The following is a 20,974-nucleotide window of genomic DNA, read 5'->3' as shown; positions in this document are numbered from 1 at the left end:
GAAAATACTTTATGGATGTATTTGTTAAAAACACGAGATCTTTTTCACACCTGTAAAAGGCATTTAACAATCCTTAGGGAGAGTTTTTCCAGTTTCAACAAGCAAGGCATTATATTTGCTTTAAGTGGAATGGTAAGCAATTCCACTTGATCCTCTTGATTTTCTTTAAAAAAGAGAAAAAGAAAAAAAGATGCTCTTAATTAAGCCTGCAGTTATTATAAATCAATGGGGTGGCATGAAAAAATACTAATGAAAAGAAAACCTAATTGGACGCAGAATGTGGGCAGACTGATGGAGTGTATATGCAACCAATCTCTAGGGGAAAAATGTCCAGGGTAAACACTTTAAAATTAAAGCTTTTCTGTTGACTGAATGTTTATTCCACATTAATAAGCTCCCCTTGTTGATAGCTTCAATTTTTCTTAAATGTAACGATTCTAATTTTTTTTGAGCACTGCAACTGTCAAAATATTATTACACAACTCAGAGAAAATAAATGTATACTCTTTGATTGTGACCAAGATTGATTTGACCCTGATGCCGCTACTTTTGGAAACCAATTTTCTTAATCACATAGTCCTCTTTATGAAACAGCTCATTTATAGATTCTTCTCCTATGGTAAATGGAAGCAAGGTCAGCTAGTCTTTTAGCAAAATATATTCCACTGTGTCCATGCCTAAGACAGGAGGACTGAAAGAAAATTCTCTCTACAGAAAACACATTATAGACCCCATTTCAATAGTGCATTATACATCAGTGTTTCAATATATTAAACAATCTACATGATACAGTGTTCCATATTATGTATCATGTATTCATTCCCCTGCAGCAGTTCCAGATTCTGTTCCACAGAATAATGTAATGCCACTCTCGGTTCTTGTCCTGCATTATTTTGTTTCAGCTCATATTACTCATTGTACATGTGGTTCTTTCTCTGTTATGGACCAGTTGCAATATGTGAATCAACATAACTGTGACATCCTCTCAATATCTATCTTGTGATAGGTCCCTTTCCTTGTGTAAAAAATTACAAAAACAGTCAAGACAAAATGTTACAGGGTTACCATGTGCATCTTCAACACACATTTCCACAGCTGGGCTTTTACCTGACTTGTATTGCTCACCTTCAGAGAACACATTCATAAAGCAAACAAGAGGTAACTGCTGCATGTGAAGTAAATATTTTAAGAGGAACTGATTTCTGCAAGTATTCTCCAAAAGTAAGTACCAGAGCCCAGTGTTACTGTATGCTAATAAGTAGGGAATAATCTATGAATAACTATTGCATGAATAACCAGGACCTCATTAGAATGGTGAGTCATGGAATATGAATTAGGTGAATGAATCTTTTGGTAGTAATACACCTTGGGACCATTATAAAAGACCACTTTTCCTCAGACAGGAATAATTACTTGAGCCACAGCTTCTTCTGGAGCCACTGTGAGCAAACTGGTGCTGAAAAATACAATGCCTGGCAAGGACTGAAGAAAGGAGGAAAAGGACAAAATATGGTAAACTGGAATAGAATGGATAAAGAGCCATAGAATCATAGGATGGTCAGGCTGGAAACCTTAGAGGTCATTTAGTTCCAAATTTTGCTGTCATGGGAATTTGGCATGGAACTAGACCAGCTTGCTCAGGGTCTCATCCAGCCTGGCCTTGAGCACCTCCAGGGATGAGGCACCCACAGCTTCTCTGGGCAGCCTGTTCCAGTGCTTCACTACCCCCGCACAGTAAATCTAGCCTAAATTTCCTTCTTTCAGTTTGAACCCATTACTCCTGGTCCTATGACTGAAGCTCCTGTCGAGTCCAACTCCAGTTTCCTTGCAGAACCCTTTCAGAAACTGTAAGGCTGTTGTTGGGTCTCCATGCAATTAGACTTTTATTTGTCTACCTAATTAATAAACAGTTTTTGACTTAAAGTCTCCCCCATTCAATATGGGGGAATATTTAGTGACTTAGCACAGTAATTTTTTGTAGATTTGAGATAAAATAAAAAAGGGAATAAAAGCATTTTTGCATTCCTTTCCTAATCTTTATTTCTCAGCTCCTGCCTGGTGAAAACAGTTTCTAAAAATGCTTGAGAAAGAGAAAGCTTTATGTAGCCCCTTCTAAATCCAAACACCTCTGCAAATGTAGATGGGATTTCAGCACAAAATAAAGCTTTGCAGCTCTCAGTCTTCCAAGTCTATACATTCTGCTCTCAGCAAGAGCAAAGATTAATTAATCTAGCAAGATTCTTCCTTTTTGGCAAACTTTTGGAGAAAAAGAACTCTTATTAGCTTTAGATATTTTTAATTACAAGTTTAAGAGAAGATCAAAGACAAAGGGCATTTCTCAGATCCTTCAGGTTTTTTTTTTTAATAACTAAGTCTTTGATTAACACACATTTAAAGGAAAATTATTAATCCCATTTAAAGGAAAACGATTAATCACATTTAAAGGAAAATGATTAATCACAGCCAAGACATTGGCAATCTTAAGCTAATAACCATTTCTACTTACACTTGCACATGACAAAACCCACTGTACCAAAAATCTAAGGCTGGCTGGACTAGCAATAAAGAGCTGCCCCAACTTTGCTAAGGTGGCTCATGCATTTCACATCTCAGTTCCTTCTAAAAATTATCTAATCAAGTTTGGTGACAAGAATTGTCTACTAAAAACACAAACCAGCACTCAACCAGAGTTGGAAAGAGCAGAGATAATTTATACTTAGTGTATTTTGAAGCAAGAAGACTATTTCACAAATCTGGACACGTTCTCCTGTGCACATGTTTAATTCACGGGTTTAAGGGAGCTGGTTTTAGGATACATTCAGAAATAAAAAAAAAAAAAAGGTTTATTTTCCTGTGTTTTGTAAAACTGTTCTCCAATGAACTGATGGAGATCCCAAAAGAAGTAGCAAATACTTTTACTAGAAGCTACCAGAGAAGTTTTCTTATTTTCCTGACACAAGAAGCCTCTAAGACTGAAGTTTGCTTTCTGGAAGCTCTCCTCACTATTTAGGCTGGCTAACAATAAATGGTATTGCCATGGAGATGGGACATGGAGGGGTACAAAAAAATTCATAGCATTAAAAATCCTATCATTTTATGGTCTGTGTAATGTCCCAAATTTTTTCCTTATTTCCATCATGATGCATGCTAAAACGTAGCAAACTATTTCACTATAAAACACAAATTCAAATAGTCTCATATTTTCATAGCACACAATCATGTACTCCCCTATTTTCTTTTACAGAATAGCTAGCCTGGTTTTTACAATGATTTGCCATTGACTTGAGGATCACCTACCATTTAAACTAAAAAAGGAGGTGGAAAATGTCAGGGAAAAGGGACAAAGAAAAAAGACCATTCCAGTTACTTTTGGAGTAAGCAAGGTAAAGGTGTGAAGGATTAAACCTGCAGCTTCAGCAGGTTTGGGGCCTGATATTTGGGACCAAATGAGGCATCTGAGAGGAAAAACCAAGAATTTCTCCTCTCTGAAGAGGTCAGGCTGCCTGATGGAGCTGAAATACCTGCTCTCCAGACTGAGCACAGGAGCAAAAATGGATCACTTACAATTAATCCCCTTTGTCACTCTGTCATATCAAATCTGCAACCCTGAGTATTAAGGAATCATTAAAGCACAGGGATCTGGTATCTTTCAAAAGTAATAAATCACTTACTATAGGCAAATTTATTTTAAAACTTGTACATACTGTGCTCTGGTAATGATACAGCTCCAGCTCTTGTTGCAAGAGTGTAGACTTAGATTGCAAGCATCAGGTATCAATTCCAGTTAGATTTATATTCCAAAAATTGACCTCACCTAAAAAGTACTACATTTATGATTTTTGATGTCACAGTTATGCCTTGAGACAAGATTGCACCTGCCAAGAAATGATGAGATCGCAACCACAGTGAAAAAAAAAACCAACGCAGAGAAACTCAGAGAAAACACAGGAGGGATGTCACACATTTTTTAGGATCCTGGGGACAATTCCCACCTGTCTGGGTGAAGCTGAGGCAGCAGAGGATGTGCCATGTCCCCAACCGGTCAAGTGGACTGTACCTTGCACATTCAGGGGAGCTTCTTACCCCTGCAGTTATCTCACCTCTGATTCACATAGCCTGAACCCTTCTCCAGGGACTGAAGGATGCAACAGCTTTTGATGAAACTATCCAAGATCTGAGGCTGAAGCAGCAGCAGGGCACTTAGCAGTTTTTCAGGCAGCAGCCATGAGTGGATGGTACAGTCTTAGCCACATCTATTCATGTCCCTTTCAGGATTTACTAGGTTCTATCATCTCACTGAATACTACATACACATTAGCATAAGCTCAGGAACAAAAAATCCTCTCTAAAGCCTTAATATGTGCAGAAAACACCTGTGTTTATGAAAAACAATGGTTCTCACCAGAGTACAGCAATATCTGCTACCATAAGGAAATCCATCAAAAATTATTATCTAGTTTAGGACAAAGCAGCCTTTTATAGACCGTAAGTGTAACTGGAACACACATAATTTATTCCAATTAGCTGCAAGTCCTGACATAGCAGGTGGCAGCAGTACATCCATTACTATAATGTGGAAAATATATGGTGCATGGCAACAGGCAGTTGTATTTGTCTTGATTATGGAACCTGGAAACAGCACTTTCTATCCTATCTGCTGTGGAAAAATCATTTTTTCTGACCCTCGAATGGAAACGAGCCTTTAACAACATACACAGGTGACACTTCCATGTTTCTTCTGCTAAGTGAATATCAGGGCTATGAGTCTTCTATGGACACTTAAACACCCATTACAAGAGAATTTGATTGTGAACACGAAGTAGAAAAAAGCCAAAATGAATTTTAGGTTATACAGGCACTTTGAAATCTCCCAAGCTAGAGGAGGGAAAAGATCCTTCTTAGCACAGTGCACAAGGCAACTGCAGTGCATGCAGTAACAGCACATGTGAAATTACAAACCTTTGTCTCCCTTCTGGAAACAGTAATTATTTGTCATTATTGCCCTGAACCCATGCTGCAATTACAGGTTTCCCTCTAGTCAATTCAGCCATAGGAGATCTGGATCCAAACTCAGCCTGTCTCCCCAAACACCCTTATGTATCAATAGGAATATTATAGAAACACAGCAGCTACTTCATCATTCCCACCACAGATGCCTAAAATATGAGAGATCAAACACTACTAACCAGAGTCATGTTTTACTATATTCCACTGTTAGAGAAAAAAAAAATAAATAAAAGCTTGCTGCAATTGGAAATGAGAGATTCCTGCACAGTCAAACAGGACATTAAAGTCCCTGAAGAAATAATATCCTGATGCTGCTGCTGACCCTTTGGCTAACCATCTTTTAAAGCAGTGGATGACACTGTTGCAAATGCCTGACCTAAGAACAATACATGTAAATCCCTTTTTAAATAATAATTACAGAATATTATTCCTTATCCATTCATTCATAAAATATTTTACTCAAGATTGTTACCAGCCCTACAGGAGGCAGAGAGGAATTTTTAATTTACCAATGGGGAGCCTGAGAGCAACTGACAATAAAACTAACTCTCCACTCCTGCCTTGGTCAAATACTCCATGGGAATGCAGTCATGGGACACAAAGAAAGTAGAAATCACACCTTTGTGTACAAAGGCAGCTTCTGAGAGAAGACACAGGTGAATAAAGCCTAATTTTTAAGGATACAGGAGATCAGAATCTGGTTCATTAAACAGTTCCGTGGAATTTCTACCTTACTTATCTTAATAGTGTATTATTATCTTAATGCTTGCAAGGTGTATTTGTTTTGGCTGGAAGGGAGTTCAATTTCTTTCTAGTATTTACCATGGGGTTGCATTTTGGATTTGTGCTGGCAACTTGTTGGTTGTTCAGGGGTGTTTTGGTCATTTCTGAACATGGCTAACATGGAATTGAGGCCTTTTCTGCTGCTCATCCCACCCCAGCAGAGAGCAGTGGGGTGCACGAGGGGATGGGAGGGGACAGAGCTGGGACAGCTGAATGTCCAGAAGGACATTCCATACCCTATGGCATCACACTCCGCATATTTATCTGGGGGAAGAAGGAAGAAGAGAGGAACATTTGGAGGGATGGTGTTCATATTCCCAAGTCACTGTTCCATGTGATGGAGCCCTGCTCTCCTGGGGATGGCTCAACCCTTTCTGCATGTGGGAGAGGGACAAAATCCTTGGATTGCTTTGCTTGCATGCATAACTTTTGCATTACTTACTAAACCATCTTCATCTCAAACAATGACTTTTGCCGCTTGAACTCTCCTGATTGTCTCCCCTGTGTCACTGGTGGTGAGTGAGTGACTGCGGGTGGGCCTTGCTTGGTGCCTGGGTTTGAATCATGACACAATTCTTATTAAAAGGAAAATGTACACACACAAAAACATCCATATGCACACATGGGCAGGACTGAAGACCAGTCCGCTTCAAAAAGCCCATAATTTTGAATCCAGGACAGGTTTCCAAAGATGCCAGGTGAAGACAGCTGAAGGTTTATAACACAACCAGGAAACTTTCTTAACAAGGAAATGGTATTATTGGTGGTGAAACTGGGGTATCTGGTACATCCACACAATCCCATGGATAGTCTGCCTCTTCTGCAGACTCTGCTCTCCTTCAAGGCTCCCAACTTATTATATTTACCATGCCTGAAAATGGCTGATTTGGCCCTTATGTAGGTGTATTTTCAGAAAAGCATACTTATGTAGGAGGCAAAGCATTACTTTCTTCTTTCAATAAAGAATTATTGGTAAAAGGCAAACAAAAATTATCACTGTTTTTCATTTAAAGTCATCTTCCGTGATAGGGACTGGATAAAAGGCTAAAAATTCTAAGCATAATCATTTTGTTTCACATGCATGAATTAGTATATGGGACAGCTAAATGCCAACTGGTATCAGCATCATGCCTACCAAGTTAAAACACAGTGTTTTGTTATTCTTACTAACCATTTGTGGGGGGAAGTTTTAATTCTGAAAGCAAAAGTGGCCTGTCAAAAATACCCTGTTATAAGAAATTTTAAAAGAAGAGACAGGAAATGTTTGTGCATATTGTTCATTTAAAGCAAAAAAAAACCAAAGACAGTGCTGCAGAAGATAACAGAAATTATGCGTAAGTAGGGGCCCATGCTAACTTTCAATAAGGCTTTAGCCTGTTGTTTTCATTTATATTTAAAATACAAAGACATTTTAATTAAATTAGCATTTATATTGAGAGTTCTTAAATTAATGGAATATTTAAAAAATAGCCAGCATATAAAACGACATCCTTTAAATTGCTAAAATACCTGGATAATATTTCAGCATGTGTAGCTTTCACATCAATGATAATTCATTTGCCTGTCTGGGCAATAGTGTTTACCCCATACAATTTTTATCCACTAAAGATTCTATTGCTACATGAGATTCCCAGGAACATAAAACAAGCAGCAGTGAAGGCCCTTTGTCTCCTTTCTTAAATTAAGCAGGACTGCCCATATCTTGTGAGGCATTAACTTCACTCCACAACCACCAGCTGGGGATGCTGGCCAGGCTGGAAGGAGAGCTGTAGCTCACTGACACACCAGAAATGTTCTCCTGGTTCTGGGGTTTGTAGCAATGAAGAGAAAGATCTAGCCACTGGTGCAATCACACCTTTGTTTAGATAACTCTCACTGACATTTGAAGAGTCCTGCATCTTCAACAGATCTGCCAGCAGAAATGCTTTAAAAGGCAATGTAGATACCAAACCTAACTGGCAACCTTCCTGGAAGGCATGGTCATGAAACACTGCAAAATACACCTTCCAACTCTCTCTGCCAGGAAAGGATCCGGCCTGGGTGTTTCTGGCCACAGAAACAGCAGCATCCTCTGTATCTCATGCTGCAAACACATCTCTGGGCCAGGCTGATGAAAAGACCTGAAAACCACAGCTTGGCAGCACCTTGAGCTGGAGAGGACATGGCTCACTCAATCACTGTGAGCACAAGGTATAGAAACTTCACACAGGATGCAGAAACTTCACACTTTTTACAGTAAACAGTAAAATTTACTCATATTTCATTCCTTTTTTTCAGAGTATCTGAGGAATGATGTCAGAGAGAGTTTATTGTGCATAATATTGCGCACGAATCTGCCACAGTCTGTGGGTATTGAAACTAGACCTAAAACAAGTTTGCTGGCCAAAACACATCAATTTGAATCAGCAGCACTGAGTGCCAGCGGTGACACTACCTAAAGACCCAAATTTGAAATGCAAAGGACAAGCAGGGAACTGGAGAGATCTCTTCTCTCAAATCTGTTACAATCTTGTGTTCCATTTCCTGGAAAACTACTAGTAAGATATGAACTTAGTGAGAAGTTGTAATTGTTTTCTCCCATACCACAATTTAATACACTTTATCAGATAATTAAAATTGCAAAGCTCCAGGGTAAATGTTCTAAAGGGTCTTTGGCTGACTGCAAAAGAAAACACAGAGGCCATGATTTAGATTAAGATAGAATGGCTGAACATGGCAATACATCCTGACTTCTTTAAAAGGTTTATATATAAATATTATATGTATGCCAATACATTTTAGCTCCTATATCTTCATTGTGCATATTTAACTCCTTGACAATTATGCAATATAACTCAGAACATTTGGATGGATGTTTCTGCTGAAATCAAAAACAAGAAACACTTCATATATTGCTAAGTACTACCCAAGAACATTTAATGGGCTCCAGTGAAGATGTAACTATAGTGTATCTAAGGTAATGGAATAAGCTGTCCTCTAGCTCTGTTTATTAAGAAATACATCATTATTAAATCTTAATACATTACCTAAGAAAATAAGCAAAGGAGGAATAACTGTAGCAAGACAAATAGCCTTATTAGAAGAAGATCTAAGAATACCTTTATTTCAAAATTGGATTAGAGGTACGACTGACTGCGCCACATTGCAAAAGAAAGCTCTGTGCCATTTATCAAGGAATCTAAAATTTGATAAAATGCATGTGTGTGCTGAAGGATCGTTTCATAAACACATTTAAGTGAATATGATACAATAAATTGAGCCTATGGACATGTGCTGAATAATTATTTGTGATAGCAGTAAAATATGATGGTGGCATTTACTATGTCAGGGTTTTCTGCATGACAGGTAACAGGGTTGTTTTTTTTCCAATTATGATTTAATGCTACATCTTTATTTTTAGGTTCTTTACTGCATACATGCGTTGAACCTATACTGTATGAAAAAAACATTTTAAAAATGCCTCAACAAATTTAAAAACTTAATACCACACTGCAAATCTAGAGCCTGAGAAAACATCTGTCTACATCAGAGAATACAAATTGACCTAGTACCTCCTAGATCTATACAATCTAACATTGTATTTTTATTAGATAAGAGTGATGCTCCCTGATTTCCCATCTCTTCCCGCTATGAAGGAAGAAAGTTATAAAGATGCCAAAGAAACAAAAGGACACTGATTCAAATGTTATACCAAGTAAACCTTGCTCTGAGGGACTAGACAAACCTCAATGGAGAGATTTTGTAGTGGACAAGTTCCATCCAGAATATTTTGGTGTATATTTTTAGTGTGCATTCAGTAAAATATGGACTTCTAGGGACAATCTTCAGCCCCATCTTCTTGCAAATCTTACTTGCAGCCACTCCTCTCTACAGAGATATCCCGTGCCAGTGTAACATGAAAGAGGATTTCAGTACATGGGGAACAGCTTATTAATTTTATACAGCTCTTGAGCTATTTTGAAACTTACCCTGGAGAGTACTGTCAGCACTAGAGTGATTATTTCCTCAGCTTTCTTGTCTTTTTCTAGTCAATCCATCTGCTTAGCACAATGGGCACATAACCTCTGACTGAAATTTCTAGATGCCACCATAATACAAATATTAAAAACTGTAACATTCACTAAGATCAGAAACAAAAGACAAGTTACATGACATTTTAAAGTTACATTTTAAAATAATAATTTTAAAAAAATTATGAAAGGAAGCTGCTGCTGACCTTCTCTCTGTGATTGCTGGTTCTTCATATCTGTGGGTACTGCACATGGTAAATCAGACAGTCTCACAGCAGTCTAGAAAGCCTTGCCCCGGTCATTGTCACAAAAAATGGCCTGTGAAATCATTCTGATGAACTGCTAATTATGCTAACAGTCCTACGGTAAATGAAAGCAACTAATCCTTTTTAACAAAGCTGTCTTCATTGAATTAAATCCTCACCTCATTCACAATCACTCATGGAATGGGGAGAAAATACTTTCCCTACTGATGCCAACATTCAAACATCCAGAGCAATTACATGGAGAGGGAACATTTAAATGGCAAACAGTATCTGTAAAATGAAATGACACGAGGTGAAGCCACCAGTTCAAATCTCGACTCAATGCATTATGACTGCCCTTCTCACTTAATAGACATCAGATACCACGAGCAACTGGAATTACAAGACAAGCAGAGAACAATATTTAAAGGAATTGCCCCTCTTCTGGACACAAAAACGTAAGCAATGATTAGGAGTCTGGAAAGATTTGGCTTATACCAAAAGACAGGAAACAGAAATTTTCAGAGGGAGAAAATATGCCTTTTTATTTTAAACAAAAGTATGCTGCCCACTCAACTCACTTTCCTTTTCTTCCTGCCCTCTCCTATTGTTGTCATAATATTGCAAGAGTCCTATTACCATTACATTGCAAGGGTTCCATACTACTACAATTTCATACCTCATTGATGTTTCTTGTAGACAGTTCCTCTAGGCACTGAATCTTCTTCATCCTCACAGTAGCCAACTGACTCCAGCTCCCACCAATCCGCTCTTTTATAACACTGTTCTTATTGGCTACAGGTGTGACCTGTTAACATCAGGCCTGCTCCTAATCTTTAGTAATTGGTTCAGCTGTAGCTCTTTAGGGGATAAGATTACATTCTATACCACCTTCATTTACCCATACTGTATCCCCCTACATCCCGTGTCTTTACATACCCCTTTTTCTGTTTTGTTTTTTTCCTTCGTGTCAGTTCTGTGAATTCCACAGTACAAAGGAAGGAAGAGTGGTATTTGTTCAGTAATCATTTCAATGCTCTGGATCTTAGCACTGGCACAACACAATGGAATGAAACAGCAACACAGAACTCAAGCCTCTAATTCCTTTTCCCATTCCAGGCTGCTGTGTGACTTATGGAAAGATGCTTTTCACATTTAGGTCGGCAAAGCTGTGTGTATTCCTGGGAATAACCACATGGCTGTTCATTAACAAGCACAAGCAAAGGCAGAGCAGAACACCCCCTAAGCTGTGCTGTGCTGGTCTTGGTTCGACACACAGCAATGGGAAGAGCCCTGCCCAAGGAGTGGCTCCCAGAGGGATGAGTGAAGCCTGGCATATGCTGAGCCAGCATGGGATCTGCTCTGAGCTGTGCCAGTGGAGAACAGCGTGTTACACACCCTGGCCATGCCACAGCTCCGGCTCTCACGCCACGGGCAAGTGCACAAGGGGCACAGAGGGAATTTTCAGGTTCTGGCCAGTGTGTGATTTCTTTGAGTAATTCAGGAGGAGATGAGTGCAAAGCTGATTCAGTGTGTCTCAGCTCCTCTCTGTGAAACAGGAATAACCATTCCAGACAAGCCTGTGCCAAGACAGGCAGCAGTGCTGGAGAGACACCAGTGCATAAGCAGGACAAGGGTTAATGCATGTGCTACTTTCCCACACAACAGAGACAGAGGGTTTTTAGCAACGTTGAACTCATTTACACTAAGTCTCATTAAGCCATAATGACTGCTCATTTTCTCCCTCTGATCTTCCTTTTTCTCCAAAATATACTTTGTCAATTAACTGACCCCTACAAAAGACAAAAGCATCACCACACACTGTATACACTTATACATTTATTCCTAGATTACATATATCTTTAAGTTTTTTTCCTTTCAATTAATTACATTTGGTAAAATGAAATAAGGAAGAGAGTGATTATCAAATAGCCAGCTGAGCTGAAGTTAATGACTTGAAACAAACAAAAAGTTTTTGCAAAATCCCAACCTATTCATTTACTCACACCACTGTTGCTGTGACCAGCTTAGGATAAGTCTTTCTCACATCTCCAGCAGTAACCTTGTACTGAAACACTGACATTCATCCCTATCTCAAATGCCAACAAAACCAATACAGGACACACTGATTTCACTGAACACACCTTTCCAAAGTCTGTAAGTTCCCTGGCATGGAAATGTTATCCTGCAAGAACAAATAGGATCTCAGGAATCTTCAGGTGAGTCACTTGTGATTTATATCAGCATAAATAGCTGCCTCTGTTGATATGTAGAAGACACATCACATGTTTTCCCCAGTTTAATTATTTACCTTTGCTGACCTCAGGCTCTTTGAAGCTAAATTTCTGCACAATTATGTGGGAGCTGCACTTTCATTTAGATGATCATACAACAGCCAAAACCCACTGCCAGTACTACTGCAATTTAAAAGTCTGGGTTGGGCATTTATGGGCCACTGTCCTTCCCAGCAGACCAATAACTCCTCTTATCTGCATGCTTAACTGCAGTTTTGCAATGTTTTGCACGGTGAGAAAGTCAAACATTTCAAAATGAGATGTTTGTTTTTGCTATTGTTGCTGCAAAATAATGTTGCTACTATTCTTTCTTCACCAAGTTCTCCCTCTAAATGCCATACAGTGGATTTTACCACACTCATGTCAGACAACAGCGAAAGCTGTCAAATTGTGCTGAGTGGTGGAAAGAAGCTTCAAGAGCTGATGTGAGAAAATGCTACAAAAGTTAAAAAGCATCATTACAAAATTAGTTCTGGCTTCAATCTTATTGTATGACTGGGTTCCTATTAGATGTCAGCACAGTCAAAATGATCATTTGGGCTATGTACCCTCACACATAACACCTTCTAGCCAACCATTTCTAACACCACAATATTGCAAGTTTCCTAGATACATGACTCAAAAAATAAAGTCTTCTAATAGAGGAGGTATAATGGAAGCAGTCATACCCCCCCCAAATTCAGTAGAATTTCCAAGAAACAAAAAGTTGCTTGGAAAAACGTTCAAGCAATTAAATAACTGTAGTCTTTACCGTCACCTTCACTTGCCTATCTAATGTTCTATTTAGCCTCACTTGAGATAACAGGTTATTTACAAAGAGGACATCCACAGCACTTCTATTTTTAATTTTTTTTTTGAGTAATCAACAGCAGCACTTGAGAGCTGCTCTGAGTGCCAGGCTTGGGGTGCATGCCCCAGGCAGATTTAAAATCCACAGCAAGACAAACTGCAAACACAAGCCAGCCTGAGAAGAGGATGAGTGGAAAGATGGGGCTTGGATGAGCGCCACAGAATGTTCTGACCAACTGGGACACCAGGATTTTAGGATGCATCCATTTAGACACAGCCAAAGGGACTAATCTCACATCTGTTGTTTTGTCACAACTTCTAAACTCCTCTCTGTGGGCACTGACTATCCAAACCCGAAATAACGGCATGATTCAATTCATGCTCATATGTTTTCTATAAATATGGCAATTCATTATATTCAGTGAAAGCTCCCTCATAATTCTTGTCATGTGAAATAAAATGAGCACATCCACTAACTACTTCAAGAATTTCAAAAATACACGAGTTTGCATTATTATTTACAATATTTGGTTCACAGTTTAGGCAGAATTGTTTCAGGAAGGGGGACCAGGACAGAAAGGCTGTGCACTTGAGACACATCCTGTCTGACAGAGGCAAAACAAATCAGGTCATGAAGTGGAAATTTTGGGCTTGACCTCAATAAAATCAAATCAGGCTGGGGTCAACAATTAGAAACATCAGTGCCTTGTGTAGCACTCAGTTCCTTCATCTCCACTGGTCAGTCAGGAATTTGTCCCCACCTCCCTCTTACCTAGAGGGCTCTAGAGCTGCTGGCACTGAGAAACAAAACCAACTCCAGTAATTCAAAAATGCAAACGTGGATTTAAACTATATCTGATTCTTCTTCAAGGCAGAGAAACTTTCTCATGTTTTTTTGAAATTTCTCCAAGTCTAGTCACTCTCTGTTCTTTATTCTACAAATGCAGATGAGCTGAATTAATTAAGTAAATTAGAGAAGCCCTAACTCAGTTGCAGATATGCAGGGATAAAAGAACATATTTAGAAAGCAGTCAACTTACTTTAGAGGCTTGTTGGCATTTCTTTGCATGTACAGCTGCAGTAAAAGAGAGCTAAAGAAAGAGTGAACACTTCTAACATTTTGGAGTAGTTGTCCAAGGGCATCCCCTGCTAAGGCACTCAAACACCAGAAGGATCTGAGCAAATCTTCTGTTGCTGAGCCTGTTTCTCCATGTTTGAGCAGCAAGCTCTTCAGGACATACCTAGCTATGGATACTAAGGAAAGACTTGTCCTTGTGCCACTTACAGTTCAAATATGTGGAACAAATGAAAAAAAAAAAAAGACTATGTACATTCCTCACTCTTTCAGGTAAACCACGCCTCATCTCCAGCCTTGTCTGTATTTCTGGGATTCAGGATCCCAGATATCGTGTACTTATAGTATATACACATTTACTTTGTCAACCAAGCCCCAGAAAAAAAATATCTTTCATTCTTAGGCCACTTACAGTGCATGACCCAGTCATACCCTTAATCTGGGCTGTTTTGATGGATTTGACCATTTCAGTGCTTTCAGAAATCCAGAATTATTTTCCTAAAGCGATTCAACAATCATGGGTCAGAGATGATGACTGCTTCAAAGCATGGCACCCTCCCTACCAACTTATCCCAGTCCTATCGAGTGACATCCAGCAGTTACACCTACTTTTTCTTCCCTCCTCCTTTCCCAATTTATTTCACTGGCTCATTTTTTCAGTCAGTTAAGGGGGAAAGGAGTAATTAATTCTATTCTTCTGACCAGTTGTGTCTGTGGTTAGTGACTATTGTCAGTGAGTAGTTTTTTTAACATTTTCAACTCTTAGAGAAACTCTCTCTTTTCCAACTCAACACTATGGACTGTTTTCTCATTATCACAGAACAACCATGATGTGTAAGAGCATGCACATGACTGTGAACAAATGTATATAAAGTCATGAGAAAGAGGCAGGGAAGACCCTTCCAGACATCCATGTAGCTATTCAGAATGAAAATAATACCTAAATTATGGTAAGTACATGACCCCTCTGTGTTTGTTACTTTTAATTGTATAGAACACTGTTTTTATATATAATAAACTTTCTTTCATCAAATTAGACTATTCCATTATCCTCATAATCACAGCTACATTCACAATTCAGCTTATTATCACAGCAAGATCTATCAGCTGTGCCTACACTGTATTTACAAACTAGAAAGGAAGTTGTTAGCTTAGAAAAATGCATTACAGATACTGTGATAGACATGGGGACATCAAACTTAATCACAGAGAGATAAATTAACTGAGTCTGGGGAAAGACAAGAAAGAGGTCAGCAATGTCATCTTGATTGCTCAGAAAGGTTAAGGACTACTGCAAACTTTGACCAAGGAAAGACAAAAGATAAACTTCAGTGAACTAAACCAAGTGATCCCTTGAAGTCACAATAATCAAGCTTGGTTTACCATGGTAATGATCATCTGGGTGAGAAAGGGGAGAAAATATTAGAGCTGCAGAATTGGTTGTGCTTAAATCACACTGGGCATAGTACTTTTGTCTACAGAGTTCTCCCTTGGAGTAAAATGAAGAGACAGAAGGAAATTTCCCTCAAAGCCAAGTCAACTTTTCACTATCAGAAAAAAAATCCATCTTTGAAAATTAGAAACAGCGGGAAGTACACTGCATTGAATGCTAAATTAATTTCTTCTGATAACTTATTTCAAACAGTATTTGATTAAAAGACAATAGACATGCTTTAAATCTAAAAAAACATGGTTACCACAGGCTGAGGCAAAAGTGGTGTTGCTGATAAGTGACAACAGCATTGTTATTTATTTAGCTCTTGTAAAGGCACCCCAGTCAATCAATAGCTATGCATGTACCAAGGCAGTGGGACTTGTATAAAGATGCTTATCAGAAATCCATGGGCAGCATTCCACTTTTGATTACAGTGCTGCAGACTGTCCCCAATCCTGCTGAAGACTGGGTGCCTCCTTGACAAGCCATACTGACAGAAATAATAATATAGAAACCCCACTTGCTAATATGCATATCCAACTGCACAGCCAATTAAGCACTAGGCTGACTGAAATTGCTTTGTTATTCACTCCATTCCAACTGATGTTAATACTTTGGCAGCTGATGGGGATAATAACTGATGGAGCATATTGGAAATTTTGAAAGGGGATATAAAATTTGTATAATTTAAAGACGTTGAGAAAGTTACTATGCTTTACAGTCTTAAAACCTGAAAATGTCTAAATGTTTTTTGTAAGAAGTACTCAGAGCAGGAAAGCCAGAATGTATTGGAAAATCTGTGAATGAAAAGGAGGCATTTAAAAAGATTGTGATATACAAACAGGTTTGAAACAACATTAAAAAAGGCAATTATAAGATGAAAACGAGACTTTTTCACCTCTACCTCTAACATCACACTGAGTAACAATGCTTGAACATCTGGAATCATTTACATTTGATGTTTTAATTAAAATATAACTCTTTCCTGCAACATGAAGGCATTGTAACCAAAAATGTCATTTCATTAACCCTAATCCCTAAAACTATTTAGTTTATTATCTTTATATAACAAAGTAACAATTCCAGTTTATTAAAACACAGTAAATGGCCATGAAGTTACTTTCACCTATATTTGTAAGTCAGGGGTTTCTTACAAAAATAAATGCTTTCTATACATCATAGGGACATCTTTCAAAGATGTCTAGGCCATACATTTCACAATGGTGGTATAAATTATTTCACTGCCATACTGCAATTCTAGTCCTATAGTTTTTATTTGGTGAAAACTCCTGTGGAGTTCAACAGGCACCTTCCCTGAGCAGGAGCTGCCTGACCAGGCTGCTTTGTACTCCAGCACCAGCGAGCTGGTGACTCTGCTGCAGAAGCCTCTCCAAATGAACATCATTTGGGTGACTCCAGTGCACATGAGCTCTGCCAGCAATGGTGAAACAGAACTGGCCTAGTTCAGGAGTGGGAGATCAGTGTGTGTGTCCCTGCTGCCACATCATGCTCTGCATGGGAAACACTGGGGGAGTGGATGTGCTGTGGTAACACACCATCCTCAGCTCTCAGCTCCAAAACCTGCCAGCTTTTATTCCTCAAAACTCTCATTTTCCACAGACCCGTTCTTCCTGCCTAGGAACTTGGCTGCTGAAGCTCAACCTCCTAAATCTCTCTACTGTTCCACCACAAAGGTCCCTAGCACCAACCCAAGCTGCCACTTTCTTAAAACCTGCTCCTAGAACCCCATTCTGTTTACTTCAGACTATCTCTGCTAAACCACTAAGGCTAAACCTAAACTGCTAAACCTAAACCACTGGCCCAAATGTTGGTCCTAAGCCTCATTGAGTCAAAACTCCTCTCAGCTCTTTCTGTTCTGCCTGTAAGCATGTGGGCCCTATTCCCTCCCCATTTTTGCTTTTTCTTTCCAAGCACATGCACATACCAACATGCAGGTTTCATTATTCACCTCCTGGCTCCTATTCTCACAAATTTAAAAAAGAAAACAGGATCAGTTTGTATTTAGCCTCAAGAAGATCCTGAGAGCACAGAAAGCAATCAGAAGTGGACACGCTGTACTTGCCATTTGGTAACTGAATTGGGGAGCCATAAAAGAGTTGACAGTAGAGAAGTGTTTGCAGGAAGACAGAACTGAATGAAGATGATGACAGCCATTCATATGGCTACACTTTTAACATATGCAACACATAATTTTCCTTTCACACATCATCCATCATGTCCCTGGATTGTTAAAGAAACAGCCTTTCTTCATTTAAAGTTAATGAAGAAGTTGCAACCTCTTTCCTTTTTTATGGGTTTTGTCATGGACCATCCCTGCTTTTGTAACCTAGAATATGAAATGTTCTATCTACTAAAAAAAAAATCCCAAAATGCCAGACTTCATGGTAGATACAGCTATAAAAAAGCAATAGCCACCTTCTTAAATGGATCAAGAAGGACATTAATCACCAAATAAACCACATGCCGCAAGAGACCACTGGTGAGGGCTGAGCAGTGTATGTTTTATATTTATGAACATTTGTCTTTCTTTTACTTCTCAGGACTCCTTTTTACATTGTTGATGTCATGATCCACAGAATTATTTTCTTATTCATTCCTGTGGTTAAACTTTCTAATCTTTCACCCATTTTTCACCTGAGTTTGATGAGAGTCACAAAGCAAAATTGAAAAATCATTTGGTCAGGCTTGAAAGATGTTTAATTTTGACTTTTAGTGTATTAAAAGACTGTGTGCTGAACTCCTTTTTGTCTAATATGGTGAGCTAATTGCTTGGTTGGGATTCTGTTTATGTCTCTGTGAGGCACAATACTGTCCACTAAAACCACATGAGCTCACACTACTAAGCAAAATCCCAGCAAAATTACCTGATGAGAATGTTAGCAGCAAGACTGTGGTTTGGTTTTTTAAAGAAATGGAAGAAATCCAACCATGCTGGGCTTTTGGCTTTGCTTATACTACTAGCTGAAATTGTGTTGGCTCAAGGAAAACTGAAAGATAATGAAGATTAAGCCCAAGAGGGTGGGGGTGCCAGGGGTAAAGGGGAAGGGTGTGGATGTCTGAGGACTGTGGCGACGTTCATTGAGTGCCTGAACAAAGTGATCATTCCTCCTTCCTTTCACACTTCTAATTCACCATATTAGAGAGCAATGCTTCCATTTGGGATCGACTAATTGACCTGTCCTAAAAGCTCTTTTCTACTTTTAGCAGGTGTGATGCTACAAAAAGCTGACAAAGTAACAAAAAAAAGGCTTCTATGAGCTCACCGTAAAAACTGCAATTTTTTATGTACAATAGTGTTAGAGGAGAACAAAATTCATTATTAATTCTGCAAAACTGAGCTAAGCTTGAGGAATACAAGGCTGAGAAATAGCAAATTCTCACCTGGCTAAGTCAGCAGGGGTTAGGGACACTGGGGAAGAGCAGGTAAGGAACAGGCACACACACACTCACACACTCCCTCCTTCCTCCCCCAGTTCCCTCAGATGGATGCTCAGAGATGCAGCTCTGGGCTCCACAGGAACTGTGCCCAGCACTGCTCAGCCTGAGACAGAAATGCTTCTGTCAGGCTTGCAGAAGCAAATGGGAACACTTCTCTGAAGAATTAATAATGAAAAGAACCAAATGTTTTGGAATGCTGTCAGATAGCAGAATTTCTCACAAACATAGGAAAGCAAAGGCACCTTCTGTTATCAAGTAAACATTCTGAAATGCCACCTTATGACAGAGAACATCCCTCTTTTCATAGAATCAGCTACTTAACTTCTGGAGAGGCTCCTGGGCTTCCTATGAAGTCCTTAAGTGGCAGCTCCACCCCTTCATATTTCATTTTCTTTAACAAGACTTATTTCTTCTAAAAAACCTGCCTTTTTACACATCGCCCCTCGACTGGGTCCAGGGTAATGCTTTCAAAAACTGGCAAAAGGTGTGATTTTAAAATGCTTTCTAAGGAATCATAGCTGGTACCTCTACAGTCATGTTTCTTTTCCCCTCATCCTTTCAGCCTTCTCTCAAATGAACAGCAAGCCCCTATATGATATCCCCACGTGGGTAGAAATTGAGAGAATAATAAGCATATAGACACATGTGTGCACACACATACATCTTTAGCTCTCCCCTGTAGCACACACATTACAGAACATGCAGCATTCTCAATCTTGCACTGCCTCAAGCGCACTACAGAGAAGAGTGGTCACCTGAATTTCTCAATTGTTTTGCTTTTAATTAGACCAGTCGTGTAAGTTTTTAAAAAAATAACAAAATGCTTAAGAAGAGGCATTTCTGTGCACTTTTCTAGCAGTTATGTATCAAAGTATATTTAGCACACAGTGGGGATTTTCAGGTAAACAATGCTACTGCTTCCTCCAATACCGACATTGTTAATCACTGGAAAAAATCCAATAATTCCTAACTACCTCGTGCCTGCAACTAGGTCATCTTGCACAGAGAAGCAGAGGTTAGGTACAAGATCTGGTTTTTTACTTTGCAAAGCCTGTAAATGACATCGCATGGTCGTGCAAATGAAGCAAGGCAAGACGAGAAAATGAAGAAGAATGAAGCTGTATAATCTAATCAGAAACCAACAAGGGGGTTTCTTTATCTTCTCTTCCTCCCTCGGAGACAAAGGGAGGCTTTAAATCTTTAAAACACAGTCTGGTGTTTCGCTTTCTCTGACAGCTTTTGGTCCTACCGAACATATGTAATGCGCACTTATTCTGCATGTACTGATGTGCAGGTTCTCGCAAGTCTGCGTGCAAAAAGAAGAGAGAACTGCACGGGGGCTCTCCAAAAGGCACTGAAGCAGCTTCCTGTCACTTCAGAAACTAACTACCGGGAGCACTGGCGTTCTTAACCAAAATGTATTTGCACTTGGAGAGAATTCCATCTCCCTCCCTTTGCTGCCCGCTACATTGGGCATCGCCTCCCTCCCTCGGCGTGCCAGCGCTTGCTGCTCCCCCGATCCCCAGCATAATGAGCTGACCTTTGCTTTAGTTCATCGACTTCCCACCAAGGTAATGAACTGGAAGCAGCGCGATCATCACCAGCGCTTCGAGCAGCGCCCTGGCTCCCTCCCCGCCCCTCGCCCCTCGCCGGGCTCCCCGGGCACGCTGCCCTGCCCTGTGCCCGTGTGTCCCCGCACCGGGGCAGGGAGAGGACGGGGAAGGGGGGGAGAAACGAGGCGTGGCGCTGCCAGCCGGGGGCCGCAGCTCCGGGCGCCTCCGGGCTGGGCTTTCCTTCCCCCGCTGCTGCGGCGGGGCAGGGAGCGGCGGGGTGCGGGAAACCTCCGCTCCGGCGGGGTGCGGGAAATGTCCGCTCCG

At 39.8% G+C, this 20,974-nt stretch overlaps 1 protein-coding gene across 33 annotated transcripts in view; it reads right to left on the bottom strand.

Moving 5' to 3' along the window:
* Positions 1-20,974, bottom strand: part of NRXN1 (neurexin 1) — a 680,932-nt gene that overhangs the window by 252,917 nt on the left and 407,041 nt on the right. The gene's annotated exons all lie outside the window — the stretch shown is intronic.

Source organism: Melozone crissalis, unplaced genomic scaffold, assembly GCF_028551555.1.
Source record: "Melozone crissalis strain CALT ecotype California unplaced genomic scaffold, PUWL_Pcris_2 ptg000081l_1, whole genome shotgun sequence".
Taxonomy (NCBI): Eukaryota; Metazoa; Chordata; class Aves; order Passeriformes; family Passerellidae; genus Melozone; species Melozone crissalis.
Note: the sequence above shows the minus strand (reverse complement) of the source record. Positions and strands in the feature narration are given on the sequence as shown.